The sequence below is a fragment of the Taudactylus pleione genome, unplaced genomic scaffold (assembly GCF_031769625.1).
Source record: "Taudactylus pleione unplaced genomic scaffold, aTauple2 ptg002580l, whole genome shotgun sequence".
NCBI lineage: Eukaryota > Metazoa > Chordata > Amphibia > Anura > Myobatrachidae > Taudactylus > Taudactylus pleione.
The window spans coordinates 83,982-107,034 of NW_028286959.1; positions in this window are offsets into that span (position 1 = coordinate 83,982).

Here is a 23,053-nt window from a genome sequence, read left to right on the forward strand (position 1 = left end):
ACCCAATGAACTGGCCATTTTTGCATACACCTCCCAGTCTGGTAGCGTTGAGTCTCGATCACTACAGGCGCCGTGCGAGTCTTTGCCCCTCTAAATCAGACCCTAAAGCTTCTGTGAAATAAGTGCTTCTGCCCCGTGTATGAATCTACAAATCAAGGCGGTAATATATGTATGGCAAGCATGTCAGTCACACTTTGCTCAGTTACAGAAGCACACTCCTTAACTTAGCAACCTCATGAAAATGGGTGAATTAGTCCCTAATGAACATTTTTGGTTAAGAATAGCCATTTATATTATCCAGCTCAGTAATAACAGGAAAGGGGGTGGTTCCGCAATAGACATTTGTAAGTGAAAATTGTTAAGACCTACTATATTGGGCATCAAAACTATATGATATATATATATTTTTTTTTAAATCTTTTTTATTCGAGTTTTTCAAAGATATAAGACATACAGCAAATAAAAGAGAAACATATAGCAAGTTACAGTTACTATAGGGTTTACATAGCTGCTTGAGATATTGCTTAAAAGCCACAACAATAATAACATTGTATAATATAATATCCTATTGTTGCTAAGCGTCTGTTTCGAATAAACATAAACATAGTGCCACAAAGGGATAAAAGGTGTAAGCTAAGACAGATAATATTTGGACTCCTTGTTGGCATGTATCATCTTACATTCCGATGTATGAAGAAAAAGGAGTAACAATATTCTGAAGTAATTGATTAGGATACCCAGGATAGTAAAGCAACATATAGACAAATACAGAAAGGGGTAAGAAAGAACACGGGGGAAGATAGGGGAATTAATATTATATTAATAAAGATGGCTTGACGTGAGGCCTGAGAATTTCCACAATTGTGACCTTACAATGAAGAATAATCACATATAAAATGCTCTACAGATTGTTGATATTGTTGAGGTTGTTAGGGGGCTATCGAAAGTTGTCGGTGGAGAAACCACTCTTGTCTCAAAAATTTTATAGATTTGTGTTTGAGTAGATTGTTCCAATTTATCAATATAGAGACCCCATTTTTTTATAAAAGGCCACAGCCCCTCTTTCTATATGTGGTTGTGTGGATTTCCTATCGAAATACATAAATTGGAGAAGTTTTACCTTAACTTCAGCGAGAGAGGGAGAGGATCTGGAAATCCAATGTGTCAATATGATCTTTTTCGATATCGTCACTATCATAGTAATAATAGGAATATGGGGGGTAGTGGAGGGGGTTATGTTCCTGTTGGTGAGGTCGACACATAGACAGGCCAGAGGGTCAGGTGAAAACCGAGTGGATAATAACTCATTAATAAAGGCTATCACTTTGTTCCAGAAACGTTTAATTTTCCGGCATGTCCAGAAACAGTGAAAGAAAGATGCGAGTGTACATTGACATTTAGGGCATTCTCCTGTAAGGTGTGGGGAGAAATGGGAGCGTTGTGCCAGAGAGGTATATGCTCTTTGTATAGTACGCAAATGTACTTCTTGTAGGTACGAGGAGTTAAGGATTTTCATCGTCGAGTCATAGTGGTCAAACAATTGGTCTGAAGACAATAGATCTGGGAGGTCTTTCTGCCATTGTTTGATCGTTCTGTCCCCACCAGAATTCGCGAAGCTGTTAACTAGAGGGAGGTATATAAATTTAATGCGACATGTGAGTTTTTCGCATAGGCTTATGGTGGATTGTAATAAGTCAGTATTTGTGAAATATCTGCGTTTAACATATTGTACCAATGAAAGGTAGTGTCTCACTTGTAAATACATATAGAAGTGTGACTGAGGTATGTTGTATTTCTCCCTAATGTCTGAAAATTGATATATTTGTCCTCCTGGATCAAATACTTGGGATGAGCTTGTTCGGCCCTTTTCTCTCCAGAGTGAGAAGTAATTATTGGACAGGGAGGGAGGGAAGGCCGGGTTGCCCCATAGAGGAATATATGCAGAGTAGAGTGGGTCTCGTTTAAATTTCTTGTTTAGAGAGATCCATGTATAGTAAATGTCACAAAATAGTATATTTTGAAGGATGTTAGAGGGAATTTGCGAGGGTTTTGAGTGGAGTAAGGCTCCTGGGGACAGAGGATAATAAAGAGCCTCATCTAATTGAATATCAGTGAATGTATTCTTTCCTAAGATCCAGTCTATCGCATATCTAGCTAGCACGGAGATAGAATAGGACGCAAAATCTGGGACTCCCAATCCCCCCTTCCTCTGGGAGTTTTGAGTTTAGTCATAGCTATTTTTGGTTTTCTCCCACGCCACATAAACTTATTCAAGGCCCGAGCGTAGACATAAAACGTCTGTTTTTTTCAGGGAAATTGGTAACATCCTCATTAGGTAGAACATTTTTGGAAAGATAATGCTTTTGAGTACCGCCACCCTGCCTAGGAGTGAAAGAGGGAGTAATCTCCAATTATTTAACATCCCCAGTACCCTAGAAATCATGGGAGAGAAATTTTCTTCATAAAGCTTAGAGAGATTGGCTGTAATCTGGATCCCCAGGTAAGTGAGTTTATTAGGAGCCATTTTGAATATGGATAGAGGGGGGCAAAGACTATTCGTGTCGTTAGGTTGGTTAAGGTATAATAATTCAGATTTAGAAATATTAATACGGTATCCTGCGATTTTACTAAAGGAGTCTATCCGTTTTAGGATTTCTGGAATAGATGATAGAGGGTTTGAGACGAAGAGAAGCATGTCATCTGCAAATAGGGTGTCATTTCAGAGTGACATTTGAGATTTTGATACCTGTAACGGAAGGTGAAGCCCTAAGAGCTATCTCCAATGGCTCTAATGCTATAGCGAATAAAAGTGGTGAGAGAGGACACCCCTGCCTTGTCCCTTTCTGAATGAAAATAGAAGGGGATGTAAAACCATTACAAATAATTTGTGTTTGGGGTTTATAATATAGAATTTTTAGTGTGTTTATGAAAGGTTCGGGGAATCCAAAGATGGAAAGTGTCTTGAACAAATGATCCCATTCGATTAGATTGAACGCCTTTTCGGCATCTAGGGAAAGGATTGCATTCGATTGTGTATGTTGGTTCGAGGTGGATGCGTATATAGCTGAGATTACTCTTCTGATGTTAACTTCCGAGTGCCTTCCCCATATAAAGCCAGTTTGGTCTGTATGAATTATGGAGCTCATTCAGAGTCGGTCGTGAGCGCTGAGCGCTCACGACCAACTCGATGTTGCCCCACAGCGCATGCACACGACGGAGCCATCATTAGGGGTCTCGTCGTAGACGGGGCGAGCTGTCGATGTTGAGTGACAGCTCGTCCCGTTTTCTGGGTGGGCCGGGGGCGTGCCTGGCCAAACGGAGGCGTTCCAGTAGGATTGCTTGCCGTTTGGGGGCGGCCCCACTGACATTATCAGTGATGTCAGTGGGGAGCTTCCTGCTCGATCAGAGCAGGAAGCTCCCTGGGGCTTAAGGTTGACGAGACCCTACCTTAGGGTCTCGTCGTAAGCCCCGATGGTCGTGATGGTCTTGACCATCGCGACCATCACCCTTGTCGGTCGTTAGAGCTGTGGGTGTTAACCCACAGCCTAACGACCGTCATGGAGGCGGCCGTTCAGGATGCAAGCGGCCGCCCTGTTTCAGAACGACCGCTTGCATCCTACGACCGCCTCTGAATGAGGCCCTATATGTGGGAGAATAACTTTAACCCGGTCCGCAAGAATTTTCGTTAATAATTTATAATCCAGATTTAGAAGGTATATCGGGCGGTAAGAACCCGGGAGAGAAAGATCTTTTCCAGGTTTTGGAAGAACTTTTAGGGTGGCAGATTTGAAATGTGGAGCAGGGAGTTTAGTACCAGTATTAGTGAATCGCCTATGTGGGGTAACAATATTTTATAAAAATCTCCGCTATACCCATATGGGCCTGGAGCTTTGTCGCTTTTGAGGTGTTGGACAGTGTGTTGTATTTCCTCTAATGTTATTGGAGCCATAAGGGTTTGTGACATGTCTGTAGTGATTTGAGGACAAGGCAGGGAGTCCCAGAAATCAGGAGGGATAGGAGCATCGGAGGAAGTTGTTTGATTACTGGATGTGGTGGAAGAGTAGAGATTGGTATAAAAGGAGTGTAGTATTTCTGCTATTTCTTTGTTAGATGTTGTGAGAGAGCCTTTATCATTTATGAGTGGTTGTACCACTGCAGGAGGACGGGATCCTTTGAGTAGGTTAGTGAGGAGTTTCCCCGTCTTGTTACCAAATTTATGGTATCGGTAATTTACAGAAAAAAGATATTTTTCCCCCATGCCCCCCAAAAATTTGTCAAAGTGAGTCTTGGCCAAGACATAAAATTGTTTAGTTTGAGGGGAGGGGTTGGATTTATATTGTTGGAATGTTGTTGTGAGGTCTGACTGGTATTTCTAATATTGCGTGGCATATTTTTTGTTTATATCTGCAACATATGAGATTATTGCACCTCTTATGACAGCTTTTGCCGTCATCCAGAACAAAAGTGGGTCGTTCTCAAGGTGTAGGATATTGTCATTTTTGTATTCCTCCCACACGGTATCCAGCCTTTGTCTGAATCTAATAGATTTTGCTAAGTAGGATGGAAATTTCCAGGATTTTGAGGACCCAGATGACTCAGGGATATGTAGGATGGCCGTTATCAGAGCATGGTCAGAGACCGAGATAGCTTCTATTTGGGAGTCTGTGATATTAGGAAACAGTACCTGTGACATGAAAATGTAGTCTATCCTAGATAGGGTATGGTGTGCCGCAGATAAGTAGGTATATTCCCTATCGATCGGGTGTAGGGCTCTCCAGACATTTATAGTTTGAAGATGTTGTGTTATAGAGGCAATGCCCAGTTTGGGTAAGGGAGGGGGGCGATGTATGTGTTGGGATTATCTAGGATTTCAGAAGAAACTAAATTGAAATCTCTGCATAGGATTAAAGAGATCTGGAGGAGAGGGGATAAATGAGCTAATAGTTTTTGAAAAAATACTTTGGAATATTGGTTTGGGGCATAGACACTAGAGAGAATATATGCACAACCTCTGATCTTAATATGCATAGTCACAAATGTACCATGTGGATCTGTGTGGGTTTGTATAATTTCTACAGGGATGTGGCGTTTTATTAAAATAGCCACTTCTCTGGCTTTGGAATTAAAAGAGCTGGACCCTAGAACCTTCCAATTAAGTATGTTCAGCTTCGCGACTTCCTCGGGGACTAAGTGAGTTTCCTGTAGGCAGACCATATCTACATTTTATGCAAATAAAGTATTTTCCTTCGCTTTGCCGGGGAATTGAAACCCCCTACATTTAAGGAACCAATCTTGAGGTCAGTCATAGTATAGTAGTGAAATTAATAATGTCATAGGCCAATCATCCTTCAAGAAAAAGATAATATACCAATAAGGGGAGGAGGGGAACGGTAAGAGGGGAGGGTAGAAAGGGAGGTCAAAGGGGAGACAAGACAAAAGGAGCAAAAACATATTATAAAAATGAATATGGTATTGACAATGTTTTACGGGTTGTACCCCGTACTTCCGGAAGATAAGACTTTATAGAAATAATTAACAGGCAATAACTGCGATACAAATTGCCTGTGTGTGTGAGGTCCGGTTCCATCACAACCACCAGGATTTTAACGGATAATATTTAACATATAGCACCAACCAGTGCTTAACCAAGAATTATGGAATCATAATTCTAACTTTACAAATGAATTAGCCACAACATATTATTATAAATTATTAGACACAGAATTTTGAGACATCTGCTCTTATAAGATTTAAAATGCAAAAATTTGTACAGTAGGTAGTTTAAGGAGGAAGATAGACATATCACAATACCGCAATTGGTATTAAGTTAAGAATATAGACAGTATTATATAAGAACCTTGTGGGTTAAATGGTATAATGAGCCTTAGCCTGTAGGAGAGTCACCAATATCGGTATCTGCAGCTTGGGATAATTCCTCTAAATACCCTGATGCGTCAGCTGGGGTATTAAAATCGATATGTGAAGCTCCATCATATATCCGAAAGCGAGCAGGATACAATAAGCTGAATTTGCGGCCTTCTGAGATTAGCTTTGAGCAAATAGGCTAAAACGCTTTCCTGGCCTTTTGTTAGTTCCACAGAATAGTCTTGAAAGACATATAATTTGTGGCCTTCCCATGTCAGGTTTTTGATACAGCGAGAAGCTGACCAGAATGCTGCCTTATGCAAGTAGTTAAGGCACTTGAAGAGGGTGACTCTAGGGCGTGGTTTGCTCGGAGAAGGAGGGGGCCCCACCCTATGGACTCTTTCAATGACTAAGTCACTACATTCTTGAGTGATCCCCAATAAGGATGGTAATGTGTTATGCACAAAGTGTGCCAGGGAGGCTCCTTTCACGGATTCAGGTAACCCCACTAGGCGTATATTGTTTCTATGGGCACGGTTTTCCATGTCATCTAATTTATTATGGATTTGGTGATTTTCTGAGGTGAGCTTCTGCACAGATTGCTTCATTATCTCAACCTCATGAACTGTTGCTCCCATCTGATTTTCTGCCTGTGTAACTCTGTTTATTAAGCGCTCAGCTTGTGTTAGTAGCGGGGCCATAGCCGATTGTATAGCCTCCACAACATCCCCATATGTGACAGGGGAGTCTAGTGGGCGGCTTACCTGGGGCGCTGTTGAGATGTCAGACTCCACTATTGTTTTTTTGGAGCTGGGAGAGGCAGGATCGGGACCCGCGGTCGGCGCCATATTGCCAGACGCGCGCCTTTTCTCCTGGTGGTTCTGCTGCTGCGGCGTCTGGGAGGCAGCGAGGATATAGCGGTCCATTCTGTGCAGCGGGAGGTAGGCAGTGATGCGGGTGGCTGATGGAGGCAAATAATTGCCTTTAATAGGTGTATCCCGGTGGTCGGAGACGGAGCCCGAATCGGAGGCTTCCTCACTCCATCAGACCGGAAGCAGAAGTCAAAACTATATGATATTTATTATAATTATTAGGTAGTTGGTGCTCCCATGAGTCGAATATCAGCTCAGTAATACACAACCAGTGATGATATGGTGTACAAATCCCCTTGCAACCCACTCTAAATCAGGCCCGGTTTAGGATAAGGCCCTGCATGGCAGTGTTAATGAGAGCACGAGCAGATCAAGGTGACATGAATAACCCTGGTATGTCTGACATGAAAATGAGACAAACTGCACAGAGTGGGGGCAGAGAGATGGGACAGCGCAGAGGCAGCCGCCAGTGGGCAGCACAATAACGTTTTTTTAGCCTATAGACGCAGCGGCGTGACGTCATGACGTCTCGCCCCTGGACAATGAAGAGAAAGGAGCTGAGCAACAAGCAACAATAGCAGGAGATAAGTGTGGGCTGGGCTGCTCTGGGGAGAGAGGGGATGATGCTGAGATTCACAGAGGGGGAGGCTGAGGGACACAGGGGAAGGCTGACTGACACAGAGGGGGAGGCTGAGAGACAGAAGGGGAGGTTGATTTGACACAGAGGAGGAGGCTGAGAGACAGAAGGGGAGGCTGAGATACATACACAGAGAGGGAGGCTGAGAGACAGGGTAAGGGGGAGGCTGAGGGACACATGAGAGGGGGTTGAGGCTGAGAGATACAGGGTGCTTGAGGCTGGAAAGACAGGAGGCCGGAGTGATGGGGAAGGAAGCTGCAGAGACGGGCAGAAGGCTGTACAAACGGGGTATTAATCTGGTTGAACCTCTCTTGTATGATGATGACATTGGTTATATTCCTACACATATAGGCATCTTCTGGACCATGTGATCTCCCACATGAATAGTGAATACTGACTAAAGACACAGGGCGGGATGCATCAAGGTGAGAAATGCGGTCAAACCCTGAAACTGCGGGTTTGACCGCATTTCTCATATGTACCAAGCCCTGGAATGCGATGCACTCCGGGGGGCGAGATGCACTTACATCTTGCAGCACTTACCGCTTGACAGCCGCCTCCCTGCTGATCGCAAATGCACTAATATATGTGATCAGTAGCACAAAGGACAGCTCTTCCGATCTGCCCGGCGCCGTGGACTTCGGAAGTTTATGACCCGGGAGTCCATCTGCGCATGCACAGAGTGACGCAACGGTTGCGGGGCATGCTGGTATCCCTCATAGCAGCGCAAAGCGGTAGAAGCCCATAGGTTTCTATAGGGTAATGCCAGCAATAGCTGGCGTTACCCACTGCATTGGAGACCCGGCGGCCACCCCTTAGTGCATACGGAAAATGCGGTAAAACCATGGAAACAGGGTTTTCACCGCATTTTTCGTTTAAAGCATCCCGCCCCAGGTCTTGGATGCGATGGGTAACACGTTACCCATAGAAGCTTTTGGGCTTCTTTCCACCGAGTGCTGTGAGAGGGATCCAATCAGATCCCTCCCAGCACCCCCATGGTATGCGCAGAAGGATGCTGGAGGGGCTCCTGGGGTCATAGACCCGGAAGTCCCTCCATCACAAAGGGCCGCTCTTACCGAGAGAGCGGTCCTTTGCAGTGATCGTCATGCATGCCGGCGTTACCAATGCCGGCATGCATGTGAAGACCGGTGGGATGCGTCATGTATCCCGCCCATTGTCTTCCCAGTGATGATCAGTTTCTTACAGAGAAACCACCATATAGGTAAGGTGTATTTTGAACGGAATGAAGAGGAATGCTCTGAGTGATGAGAAATGGGCGGGGTGTCATAATGACACGCCCATTTTTTTTACACATACAGTACCACTAAGACCACTGAATGTAGTCATCATGTAGAGCAGAGGTTCTCAAACTCAGTCCTCAGGACCCCACACAGGTCACGTTTTCCAGGTCACCCAGCAGCTGCACAGGTGTAGTCATTACTCACTGACACATTTTAAAAGATCCACAGGAGGAGCTAATTATTTCACTTGTGATTCTGCAAGGAGACCTGGAAAACATGCACTGTTTGGGGTCCTGAGGACCTAGTTTGAGAACCTGTGATGTAGACAATCACAATGTCGACAGTCAAACCTTTACACAGTTAAAATGTTGACACCTGTAAATGTCACAAAATCAATATATGAAATGTTGACACAGTTAAAATGTCGACAATAGGATATTTTAGAATTAGGCTTGAGTGTCGAAATAACCACTGTTGATAAAACAGACTAAGGGGTATATTAACTAAAGTGTGTGGAGATGTTGCCCATAGCAACCAAACAGATTCCAGCTATTATATTCTAGTAGGTGCTAGATAAATGTTAAGTAGAATCTGATCTCCACTTCTAAAAAAAACCCCTAAAACCAGAAAATAGTCAAAGACAACACAAAAGAGACCACTTCTCCCAGCAGTTTTTTCTTCCTGGGAATATATAGAGAGTTGGCCACTCTGCAGCCATATTAATGTGAATATCCTACAATACATCCATGGCAAAATAAACATAGAGCCATTTAAAAATATCTTCAAATAATATGTCAGGCATCCGATTGTTATACAGCAAGCATAACTCAGTGGTCTGCTTCCAACCATATGCATTGTGACAAACCACTACCAGGGGCACCGAGAGGGAGGGGGGGGAGTGAGTACTAATTAGTTGGGCCCGGGCTTGCTGGAGGGGGCCGGCAGGGGGCAGCCACAGCAGTCTCCTATGACTGTGGGGGGAGCGATCACGCTGATCGTGCCCCCCATTGGTTATGCGCCGGGCTGAGGGGTCTCAGAGCGTCCGCCATGCCAGCACACAGCGCAAAACGTTTTTTTTTTTACCTAAGGGGGCGTGGCCACGCATCCCTCGATTAGGCCACAGATCCTTTTACCCGGGCCGGCACGGCTCTTGGTGGGCCTGACCACTACTGTGTCCTCACCAAGGTCCTATTGTTGTACTCAAGCTCCACTACCTAGGGAGCTACTTGGCCTAAGGAGACTCCTAACCTAATGGGATGCATAACCTAAAGATATTCATTACCTAAGGCAGAGGTTCCCAAAGTCCGCCATTACAGTCAACGGTTTAGGGATATAGAAGCTTGAGTCCAGATGGTTAAATTAAATGGATTGAGGTACTAATTAAGTCACCTGTGCTCAAGCATGGATATCCCTAAAACGTGGACTGTAATGGCGGACTTTGGGAACCTCTGACCTAAGGGGATGCAAACCTAAGGAAATTCATTGCGCAAGAGGACATATAAATAAGGATATTCATAAACTAAAGGGTGACAATCTCTTCTACGATTATCTGCAGACAGGTAAGGATTTATCACAAACTATATAGTAGATGGAGTAATTCATTTGTTACATTTTAGTTATATAATATTTAGCTAGTTATATATTGTAATTAAGAGAGATAATTATCTTTAAAAAAAATATATATATATATATATATTAGGGGTGTGCACCGGCCACTTTTCGTGTTTTGTGTTTTGGTTTTGGATCTGGATCTTTCTTCGTGTTTTGGATCTGGATTGGTTTTGCCAAAACCACCCTTCCGTGTTTTGGGTTCTGGGTTTTGTGTTTTGGATCTGTATTTTTTTGAAAAAAAGCATAAAAACAGCTAAAATCACAGAATTTGTAGGTTTTTCTGCTCCTATGCTATTATTAACCTCAATAACCTTAATTTCCACTCATTTCCAGTCTATTCTGAATACCTCACACCTCACAATAGTGTTTTTATGTCCAAAAGGTTGCACCGAGGTAGCTGGATGACTATGCTAAGCGACACGAGTGGGCGGCACAAACACGTGACCCATCTAGGCGTGAAACTGCAGTGGCAGACAGGATGGCATTGAAAAACTAGGCCCCAAACTGTACATAATGCAAAGAAAAAAAAGAGGTGCAAGATGGAATTGTCCTTGGGCCCTCCCACCCACCCTTATGTTGTATAAACAGGACATGCACACTTTAACAAACCAATCATTTCAGCGCCAGGGTCTGCCACACAACTGTGGCTGAAATGATTGGTTCGTTTGGGCCCCCACAAAACAAGCTGGCAATTAATCTGTCCCTGCACAAACTGGCTCTACGGAGGCAAGAAGTCGTCCTCATCCTCCTCATCCACAGATTCCTCACCCTCTTCAGTGTTATGTACATCCTCATCCTCACAGAGTATTAATTCGTCCCTGCTGGAACCACAGGTCCCTCTGTACGTTCTGGAGGCTGGTCTCCCTGGAAGAGTTGATCATTCATTTTATGAACATCATCTTCTCCACATTTTGTGGAAGCAACCTCCTACGCCTTTCGCTAACAAGGTTCCCGGCTGCACTAAACACTCTTTCGGAGTACACACTGGAGGGGGGGCAACTCAGGTAAAATAGAGCCAGTTTGTACAGGGACCTCCAAATTGCTTCTTTTTCCTGCCAGTACAGGTACGGACTGTCTGACATGCCTACTTGGATGCTGTCACCGATGTAATCCTTTAACAGACAGACGCACGCTTGTCGCTGCTGCTTTGAGGATTCAAGTGCGGCTACAGCCCACACAATTCACAAAGACAGAAAAAAAAAAAGAATATTTTTATTGTTTGTGGAGCACACTTTGAGGGTTACACCACCCTCTAACAGACAAACGCACGCTTGTCGCTGCTGCTTTGAGGATGCAAGTGCGGCTACAGCCCACACATTTCACAAAGACCGAAAAAAAAGAACAATATTTTAATTGTTTGTGTAGCACACTTTGAGGGTGTCACCACCCTTTAACAGACAGACGCACGCTTGTCGCTGCTGCTTTAAGGATGCAGGTGCGGCTACAGCCCACACAATTCACAAAGACAGAAAAAAGAAGAATATTTTTATTGTTTGTGTAGCACACTTTGAGGGTGTCACCACCCTTTAACAGACAGACGCACGCTTGTCGCTGCTGCTTTGAGGATGCAAGTGCGGCTACATCGCACACAAGTCACAAACACATTAAAAAAATAGTTTTTTATTTTTTGGAGCACTTTGAGAGTTACACCACCCTTTAACAGACAGACGCACGCTTGTCGCTGCTGCTTTAAGGATGCAGGTGCGGCTACAGCCCACACATTTCACAAAGACCGAAAAAAAAGAACAATATTTTAATTGTTTGTGTAGAACACTTTGAGGGTGTCACCACCCTTTAACAGACAGACGCACGCTTGTCGCTGCTGCTTTAAGGATGCAGGTGCGGCTACAGCCCACACAATTCACATAGACAGATAAAAGAAGAAGAATATTTTTATTGTTTGTGTAGCACACTTTGAGGGTGTCACCACCCTTTAACAGACAGACGCACGCTTGTCGCTGCTGCTTTAAGGATGCAGGTGCGGCTACAGCCCACACATTTCACAAAGACCGAAAAAAAAAGAACAATATTTTAATTGTTTGTGTAGCACACTTTGAGGGTGTCACCACCCTTTAACAGACAGACGCACGCTTGTCGCAGCTGCTTTAAGGATGCAGGTGCGGCTACAGCCCACACAATTCACAAAGACAGAAAAAAGAACAATATTTTAATTGTTTGTGTAGCACACTTTGAGGGTGTCACCACCCTTTAACAGACAGACGCACGCTTGTCGCTGCTGCTTTAAGGATGCAGGTGCGGCTACAGCCCACACAATTCACAAAGACAGAAAAAAGAAGAATATTTTTATTGTTTGTGTAGCACACTTTGAGGGTGTCACCACCCTTTAACAGACAGACGCACGCTTGTCGCTGCTGCTTTGAGGATGCAAGTGCGGCTACATCGCACACAAGTCACAAACACATTAAAAAAATAGTTTTTTATTTTTTGGAGCACTTCGTGAGTTACACCACCCTTTAACAGACAGACGCACGCTTGTCGCTGCTGCTTTAAGGATGCAGGTGCGGCTACAGCCCACACAATTCACAAAGACAGAAAAAAGAAGAAGAATATTTTTATTGTTTGTGGAGCACACTTTGAGGGTGTCACCACCCTTTAACAGACAGACGCACGCTTGTCGCTGCTGCTTTGAGGATGCAAGTGTGGCTACATCGCACACAAGTCACAAACACATTAAAAAAATAGTTTTTTATTTTTTGGAGCACTTTGAGAGTTACACCACCCTTTAACAGACAGACGCACGCTTGTCGCTGCTGCTTTAAGGATGCAGGTGCGGCTACAGCCCACACATTTCACAAAGACCGAAAAAAAAAGAAGAATATTTTTATTGTTTGTGTAGCACACTTTGAGGGTGTCACCACCCTTTAACAGACAGACGCACGCTTGTCGCTGCTGCTTTAAGGATGCAGGTGCGGCTACAGCCCACACATTTCACAAAGACAGAAAAAAAAAGAACAATATTTTAATTGTTTGTGTAGCACACTTTGAGGGTGTCACCACCCTTTAACAGACAGACGCACGCTTGTCGCTGCTGCTTTGAGGATGCAGGTGGAATCTAGACGGGATTTGGAACCGAGGACACACTACCTCCATCAATTGTCTAAATCCCACTGCACTAATGTCGGATACCGGACGCACGTCTAACACCAACATAGCAGTCAAGGCCTCAGTTATACGTTTTGCTTCAGGATGACTGCTGTCGTACTTCATCCTCATCGCTAGGGACTGTTGGAGGGTCAATTGTTTAGTAAAAGTAGTGATGTTCCTACTTCCTCTCTGGGATGATGAACAACTCCCAGCAGCAGCAACAGCACTAGTAGGAAGTGGTTCTTGATCTTTCCCTATTTTATTTTTATCAGAGAAAGATTGGTCCTCCATTTATGTTATATTGATATATATACGTGCGGCTAAAGCGCACACAAACACAGAAAATATTTTTTTATTTTTGCTGGAGAGTAGTGCACTTTGTGGGTTACACCACCCTTTAAGAAATGAGCCAGCCGGCTCTTTACTTATGGGACACAGGCGCACGCTTGGCGCTGCTCCTTTGTTGATGCACGTGCAGCCACAGTGCACACAAGTCACAAACACAGAAAATATATATTTTTTTGGTTTGGAGTGTACTTTGGGGGTTACAGAACCCTTTAACGGTCAAGCCAGCCGGCCCTTTACTTATGACACAGGCGCACGCTTGGCACTACTTTGTTGATGCACGTGCGGCTACTGCGCACACAATTCACAAACACAGAAAATAATTATTTTTTTGGTTTGGACTGGAGTGTACTTTCGGGGGTTACAGCACCCTTTAACGGTCAAGCCAGCCGGCCCTTTACTTATGACACAGGCGCACACTTGGCACTACTTTGTTGATGCACGTGCGGCTACTGCGCACACAATTCACAAACACAGAAAATAATTTTTTTTCGGTTTGGACTGGAGTGTACTTTGGGGGTTACAGCACCCTTTAACGGTCAAGCCAGCCGGCCCTTTACTTATGACACAGGCGCACGCTTGGCACTACTTTGTTGATGCACGTGCGGCTACTGCGCACACAATTCACAAACACAGAAAATAATTTTTTTTTTGGTTTGGACTGGAGTGTACTTTCGGGGGTTACAGCACCCTTTAACGGTCAAGCCAGCCGGCCCTTTACTTATGACACAGACGCACGCTTGGCACTACTTTGTTGATGCACGTGCGGCTACTGCGCACACAATTCACAAACACAGAAAATAAATTTTTTTTTGGTTTGGACTGGAGTGTACTTTGGGGGTTACAGCACCCTTTAACGGTCAAGCCAGCTGGCCCTTTACTTATGACACAGGCGCACGCTTGGCACTACTTTGTTGATGCACATGCGGCTACTGCGCACACAATTCACAAACACAGAAAATATTTTTTTTTTTGGTTTGGACTGGAGTGTACTTTGGGGGTTACAGCACCCTTTAACGGTCAAGCCAGCCGGCCCTTTACTTATGACACAGACGCACGGTTGGCACTACTTTGTTGATGCACGTGCGGCTACTGCGCACACAATTCACAAACACAGAAAATAATTTTTTTTTTGGTTTGGACTGGAGTGTACTTTCGGGGGTTACAGCACCCTTAACGGTCAAGCCAGCCGGCCCTTTACTTATGACACAGGCGCACGCTTGGCACTACTTTGTTGATGCACGTGCGGCTACTGCGCACACAATTCACAAACACAGAAAATAATTTTTTTTTTGGTTTGGACTGGAGTGTACTTTCGGGGGTTACAGCACCCTTAACGGTCAAGCCAGCCGGCCCTTTACTTATGACACAGGCGCACGCTTGGCACTACTTTGTTGATGCACGTGCGGCTACTGCGCACACAATTCACAAACACAGAAAATAATTTTTTTTTTGGATTGGACTGGAGTGTACTTTCGGGGGTTACAGCACCCTTAACGGTCAAGCCAGCCGGCCCTTTACTTATGACACAGGCGCACGCTTGGCACTACTTTGTTGATGCACGTGCGGCTACTGCGCACACAATTCACAAACACAGAAAATAATTTTTTTTTGGTTTGGACTGGAGTGTACTTTCGGGGGTTACAGCACCCTTTAACGGTCAAGCCAGCCGGCCCTTTACTTATGACACAGGCGCACGCTTGGCACTACTTTGTTGATGCACGTGCGGCTACTGCGCACACAATTCACAAACACAGAAAATATATTATTTTTTTAGCACTTGGGGGGAGCACCCCTGATGGACAGAGCACCCCCTGGACAACACTACAGCACCTCTTTAGGACTGGGACACTGCACAGGACTTTGGAGTGGACACAGCCCCTATGGAGAACTGACTGCACAACACAGTCCAGCCAGCCCCTATGGACTTTGAAGTAGTGGACACAGCCCCTATTAACAACAGCAGCACAGCACAACACAGCCAGCCCCTATGGACTTTGAAGTAGTGGACAACAGCAGCACTACACTACACTACACTACACAGCCCTAACTCCCACCCTCCCTCTTCACTGTCCACAGCCGAGTGAGAAAATGGCGCCGACGTGGGTACCTTATATAGGATCCAAAACCCGCGAGACTCGGAAGGCGGGATGATGACGTTTTGCCTCGATTTCAGATCCGAGTCAGGCGGGAAAAGTCGAGCCTGATTCGGATCGGACTCGGATCGGGGGGGCTCGGGGGGGTTCGGATTTCAGAAATCCGAACCCGCTCACCCCTAATATATATATATATATATATGCATAGCAACGTGTCCAACCAGTGCAAATTCTGTTTTTGTTTCACAATGCGACTATTCATGAGCAAATATCACCTGGTGTCTATGGATTAGCAGGACAATAAGATGGCGCCTGCGGAGGGCACAAGAGCTTTAGTCATCTGATAGTAGGATTTGGTTGAATTTGGGCAGGTGGAGGTATTATTTGCTGATTGCAGTCAACTCAAGAGCCTCTTATTGCGCCCTCATACAAAATAGATAGTTTTGCATTGTGAACAAAGGCCCTCATTCAGAGCCGGACGCTATTTGCGGTCGTTCGTTTAAAAACAAGGGGTGGCTATTTAAATGATCCGTACGCACATTGCAGTGTGTTCACACCTCTAAGTCTGAACGAACGAGCAAAACATACGCTCGTTTATTTGTTAAAAACGCCCCCTGGCCGCACGCATCCTACGTCATGTCCGCTATTTATTAGATTAATCGAGTACATCGACCAGCGTATGAACTGCTCGCTATTCTTGTGGTTGGTGTTTGCTACCACAAATTTGCGTGCAGTTCTGGCTATAAAATAACCCAGTGACGTGGTCAATGACGCTGCTGTTTTAAATATACACACCCATAAAACGCCCGTTTTGACCTTTAAGCACGCCTGCGTTCGGATCTCCACTCCCCATTTTCAAGCACCTTCCCCTGTTACCACCCACATACGCCTCATTCTGTCACTCAAAATAGCAGGCACTCGCTATATAGCGTACAAAGGATTTTCGGCCGCACTGACTGGTTCGCGCATGCGTACTAAAAAGCATACGCATGCGCAGATGTGCAAACATCGCTCGGAACGAGCGTACTGCCGCTAACGAGCGGCTCTGAATGAGGGCCAAAGGGCCTTATTGTGAGTCGGGCGCAATATGCTTTTCAACTGTGCATGTGTCTTAATCCCTCAAAAGTTGCACAAGAAGTCACAGACGTGACTACGGCAAATCACTCAGAAACAGGCCCGAAAATGTTAAAATAATTTTCCAGGGGTGCAGTGGCAAACACAGGATTTCCAGAGGGGGGTCTCCAAATACTTAATTATAGAGCGAGTGTGGCCTGTCACTGAAGAGGGCAGAATTAGTACTTAACAGCTTTAATAAGCGTCATACAAAGTATATTGTGTGTATTAATTCCAGCATATACAGGACCAGCGATCACAGTAAGCCATTAGATTAGACAGTATGGCCATCCTGCCTGAGCTGAATGTATTTATTTTAGATGTGGGCACCATTCCAGACTATTGGAGCAAGTCAGGAGCCTGGAGGAGCAGAAGAACCTAGCACTGCCCTGGACATACATGTACATATTGGGCTCTATAGCAGTGCATGTTGTCCAGATCTTCTAGATGGTGCACAGGTTATTTATTACTGACTGATGCATGTTAAAAGATCCATAGGTGGTACTAATTATTTCATTTGTGATACTGAGAAGAACATGCAGCACTTGTAACAATCTATTATATTGCTATTTCTATTGTGGTCATGGTGTGGGCTGGGGAGTGGGGTTTCCAGGCAGATGGAAACCCCCCCCCCTGCGTTTGCCTATGCGGTGGAGAGTTTGTACTGTATTTTGGGAGTTGTCCTTGATTTGACACTCTGTATTTGCACTCTAATACCAAGAGTGTATTTCTGACTATCATACTAGAAGCTGGATACTTTTATTGCATAATAGAATCAGACAACCTAGGTTTTCATTGCTGCTATATTTAAATGCATCATTATATTCTTCTGCATTTGTACTTTATTCTCTGTAATAGAAGGATTCCACCTTATGAGAATAATTGGATATATTGTTTTACATGTTAAAATAGTTTTTATCATAAAAACATTTTATCTATCAAGTTCATTAATTCCTCTCTGTTTCGTTAATGGTTAACTACCTCTTTGAGATTAAATCAGTCAGATAACATCTATTGATTCACATAAGAATATATGTCAATCGATGCTGATAATTGATGCATCAACACAACAGTGGTTCCCAAACGTTTTTGAATCACGGCGCCCTAGAATATCAGCAATATTTTCACGGCACCCCTAAGCCAAAAGTTTGTAATTGAGAAATTCAGAACAAAATGTAGTACAGTGAAGTAAATTGTGCTTACTTGTCATCCATAGGCTCAGTTATGTGGTGGTGGTGGACAGGTTTGCACTTCTGTTTGTCCACATATTTACATTACATTGACCATACATAATTAGATTTGGTGCTGAACCACCAACTGGAGGCACCCCTTCAGGTGTCCCGAGGCACCTGAAGGGGTGCCACGGTGCACAGTTTGGGAACCACTGCAATAGTGAATATCCCATTGAGATGAGTTACTCAATCGGAACATTATAACTCACGATAAATTATGAAATGCTTAATGGAAACATTACTGTGAACAGAAACATCTATGCAAGAGATACATTGTTTCCAGCATACAGCAGGCATGTGAGAAAGTCTAATAGTAATTGTATGATCTTCTCACCTATCTCAACCAGATAAGAGTGAATTGAGCAGGACCTAATTCTGAGTATTCATTATAGCCCATTAGAAAGAAACAATATGTATAGCACTTAAATCTGCAATATTTTGTCAGCACAGTCGGGGTACAAGCTCCGAGCGGCTTGGATTATTTTATTCAGTCATTTTCCTTCTTTATTACACACTGTGCTACACTTGTGAGGATATTCGGGGAACTAAACACCATCTCAGGATGGCGAACAGTTTCACCTTCAAATTTCGAAAATAAAACATTTTCGGGACTTGATGAATCACACAATTTCTGCATCTCCATACTTAAGTATGGGAAGTGTGGAAATTATCGTGGCAGGTCTGTAATAGGCAGATATGAGTGATATATCCTGTGTTTCATCGTTGATGAATAAATGCGATAAAGGGATGAAAAACTGTAAACAAGGCACGATGAGTGTTGATGAATATGGCCCTTGAAGAGAATGGATTGTGGAATTTTTATCATTACACAATGACACTGTAAGGGATAAATGTGGAAATATAGTTTTCTAACATGAATTGTGATTTTTATAAACCTAGATGTGTGTTAACAGGGGCGCCAAAGGGGGGGGTACTAATTACCTGGGTCAGGGCTTGCTGGAGGGGCCCGACGCTTTCCCCCAGAATTGGTATGATTTACCCATGCCCGGCGGTTGGAATCTCAATAGCGGCATCCCGGCAGAGGAAGAAATTCCGATCGTCAAAGGTAAGTATATATACTACCCTATTCCTATCCCCTAACCCCCCCTTAGGGGTGCCTAACCCTAACCTTCCCCCCCAGTGCCTAACCCTAATCCCCCCTCTAAGTGCCTAAACCTAACCCCCCCTTCCCCGCCGCCTAAACCTAAGTCCCCTGGGGGTGCCTAACGCTAACCTCCCTTCGCCTAACCCTAAGTCCCCCCCAGGAACCTTAAACCTAACCCTCCCCCCCCGCAGCTATTCATGCTTGGCGCCCGGCGTCCCTTTGATCGGGATGCCAGGCGTCGGGCTCCCGGCGTATGTCTAATGACAGGCGTCAGGATATCGCCGACGCCTGTCTTTAGACCCTTGCCGGGATATGACAGTCGGGAAGCCGGCTGTCGGGATTAGGTCCGCCGGCTTACCGACTGCATACCCTTTCCCCCTCCCTCTTACCTTACAGCAGCCCAGCACACGCTGCTGTGTGCTGGGCTGCAGTAGGAGACTGCTCGTGGCTGCTGCCATGCCTCCCGCGATTAGGCCATGCCTCTTTCCCCCGGATCTGGCACGACTCTCAGCACCCCTGCCTGTTAATACCTATTCTTTTTTACTACTACTATGTTTGGTAATAATGGAAAAGTGCTGCAGAGTTTACTGACGCTATGTAAATAAATGCTGATAATAATAAATGCATACAAACTATAAAACAAAACAGCATTTCTAAACAAAGTGGCTGATTCAGAAGTGGACGCTGAAGGCACGGCCGCTGCGTCTTTGCACATTATAATTATGTAATTATGCAAAATCCGCAAGAGGAGTCTTAAATATAAAGACGCCCACTGCCAGCTTCTGTGATCCGATGGCTGCTAGGGATATGTGTAAATGTTAGACGGGGAGGCAGTGCCTCACCTGCCATACACTTTTTACTCCAGAGTTTTGACTATAAAAATTATTAGAATAATACAAACAAGATATTTATAATAATTTCTTAACATTTTTCTTATAATTTTTATAGTCAAAACTCTACAGTAAAAAGTTTATGGCGGATGAGGCACTGCCTCCCCTTGCCTTCTTTTTTTTTTTTTTTTGGAGTAGACCTATGACAGGAAAGGCTCTGCCTCACCTGCCTAACCTGACTACACACCACTGGCAGACACCCCCCTCCCCACCCTCCCCCGTTTTCTGGAAAGCTGTCTGTCGTCACCCCCTAAATGCCAGCGGCATGTCAATCATGCTGTGGCTTTGGGGCACTGCAAGCGACATTGCAGGACCATATCTGCACATGCGCAGTGCGGCTCCTGCGCCAGCGCAGGTCTGCAAACATCGGCAGACTACGTGAAAATCGATTTAGCGCCCAGCTCCATAATGATATGTTACAGCAGCAATACTACGTAGGAGGTTTTTGAGTCATTTTACTTAACTATCTTCTTGCAAATCATGATGTCCCTTACAGCACCTCTCTCGAGGGCAACCAAATATGGCCAACACTGGGTGACAGCTCTCCATATGTCAAGTGAAGAGTGGGAAGAGGGTGGGGGACTGAAGACAGAGTGAAAACAGAGCTCAAAGAGGATTTCCAAAGACTCCTCTTCTCACTACATAATATGACTGTGGTTGCCATGGTATACATATAACAGTGTGGAAAAACTAAGGAATTGTAAGTCATTAATACTAGTCTGTAGAAACAAACCAATGACAAATGGTAAATATCAATATTCTTCTCATAGCCTGACACAGTGATTTATTTGGAAAAACACACTAAATTTTATTATTGGATTTCCGCTTTACTGAAATTCAGTAACCTTCTCATAATGGCCATCATACAGAAGGTATAGATAACAGGCGCTCCTACATTCATTTCTAAAGTATATGTAGTCTTCATATAAAAGGCCCGATTTGGAAATGTACGCAAACCCGATAATTTACCTCTATCCAGGAGCCATTCTGCGCATGTACTGAACGTGTCCTGTAAGATCGCTCGCAGTGTCCTCAAAGCCGCATCATAATTGTCATGCTGCCGCAGTTAGGGGCGGTGACATTTTGTAGGCGTGCTGGGGCCAGGGTCCTCGGCTTCCAACGCAGATTTCCTGGCCTCGGCTGAGCAGTTCCATTGCCCATTCTGAGTATGATGAAGCTTACTCTGATGGGCGATGACTGCGGCCATGGCAACCGATGGTGATCTGATGCTGTGTCTTTGGATGCAGCACTGGGATCTGCGATGCTGGCAGGAGGCGTATTTTGTCATCAGGCGCCTCCTGCTGCATTAGCCTATGTAAGCTTCACTGCTGGGTCCAAAGACGCAGCAGAGATGATAACAGCGTCCATCTCTGAATCAGGCCCATAGGCACAGGCTGCACCATAAGTAGCACTTTAGTGGGTTTACTTTTTTTTATACTTCCATGCTGGGTATTGTAGTGTTCCAAGGTCCACCTGCATGTGACTTGCTTAGATACTCAGCCGCTGGGGCACCGTGTCCCTGCAAGATGTTTTAAAAGGTTTGTAAATAGGAATTTCTGATATATGTTTTTATATTTGCAGCCAGACTTCTATACATGCTGCATTTATAGCAACCTCAGTCAGCAGCTCTTTTTGTAATGTTGTCTAGTATGGACTGAAATGGCAATATTCAGCTGTGTGCTAAGTTGTACACATCTATCACACAGCATTGCCCCTATCACTTGCTTTCAGAGCCGCCATTATCAGTCCTCCCTTGCACCAAACCAACCCTATCAAGAGATGCATCTGAAAACAGGCGCATTTACATGTACACCAGAGGTTCCCAAACGCGGTCCTCAAGGCACCTTAACAGCCCAGGGGCGGGATGCATCAATGGGGGAAATGCGACCAAACTCCGAACATGTGGGTTTGACTGCATTTCTCATATGCACCAAGGCCCGGACTGTGATGCACTCAGGGGCTTGCTTGTGGTGGGTAATGCCATCTCCCTGATGGTGTTACCCTGTAGAAGCCTATGGGCTGCTATCGGGAGAGTGCTGTGAGAGGGATCGGATCCCACACAGCACCCCGGAGGCAGGTGCTTCCTTCCGCGCATGTGCAGAAGGGCACCACAGGGGCTTCTGGGTCATAGACCCGGAGGTTTCTCCATCGCAAATGGATGCTCTTACCGAGAGAGCAGTCCTTTGCAGTGTTCTTCATGCCTACCGGCTTTGCTAACTCCAGCATGCATGCAAAGGGTGGCGGGATACATTGCACCCCATCCCAGGTTTTAAGGATTTCCATGCTTGACGACAGGCCACTTAATTAGTACCTCAGTCAATTTGATTTAACCACCTGTGCTCAACCATGGATATCTCTACAACCTGAACTGTTGGGGAGCCTTGAAGATCGCATTTGGAAACCTCTGGTGTACGCAAAATTCTTCAACATCCTATATTTTTTTTTTTTTTTTTTTTACATGATATACAAACCTGGAGGCATGATTCAGATTTGCAGACATCAAAGCAGAAGAGTAGAAGATTTTTTTTTTGAAAGGTTACACTCATAGGGCCCAGGAATCTGTAATTTTATTATAAAAAATATTTTTGGTAATTACCGGCAATATCACAGATATCTCCTGAATTATGCTATTGTTACATAGCCCTATACATACTTAAAATCATGTGCCCCTTATGCTCCTGACCCCCTCCCCCTTCATCTGGTTTCGGCAGACAGATGTAGTTGTGTCAATTGCTGGAATCTATAACACAGGTATATTTTAAAGCGATAATAAACCGAAAAATATGAATAATCCATACATTTTCCCTCTGAATTCGCATGGACTGGATGTCACAGTTTAGTAATGTTACAGATATACAGAATTCTATCACATGAAATAATTTGGTCACTGATTGTTGTTGTTCCATGAAAACCAATAGGGTTTACGTTTTATTGTTAGAGC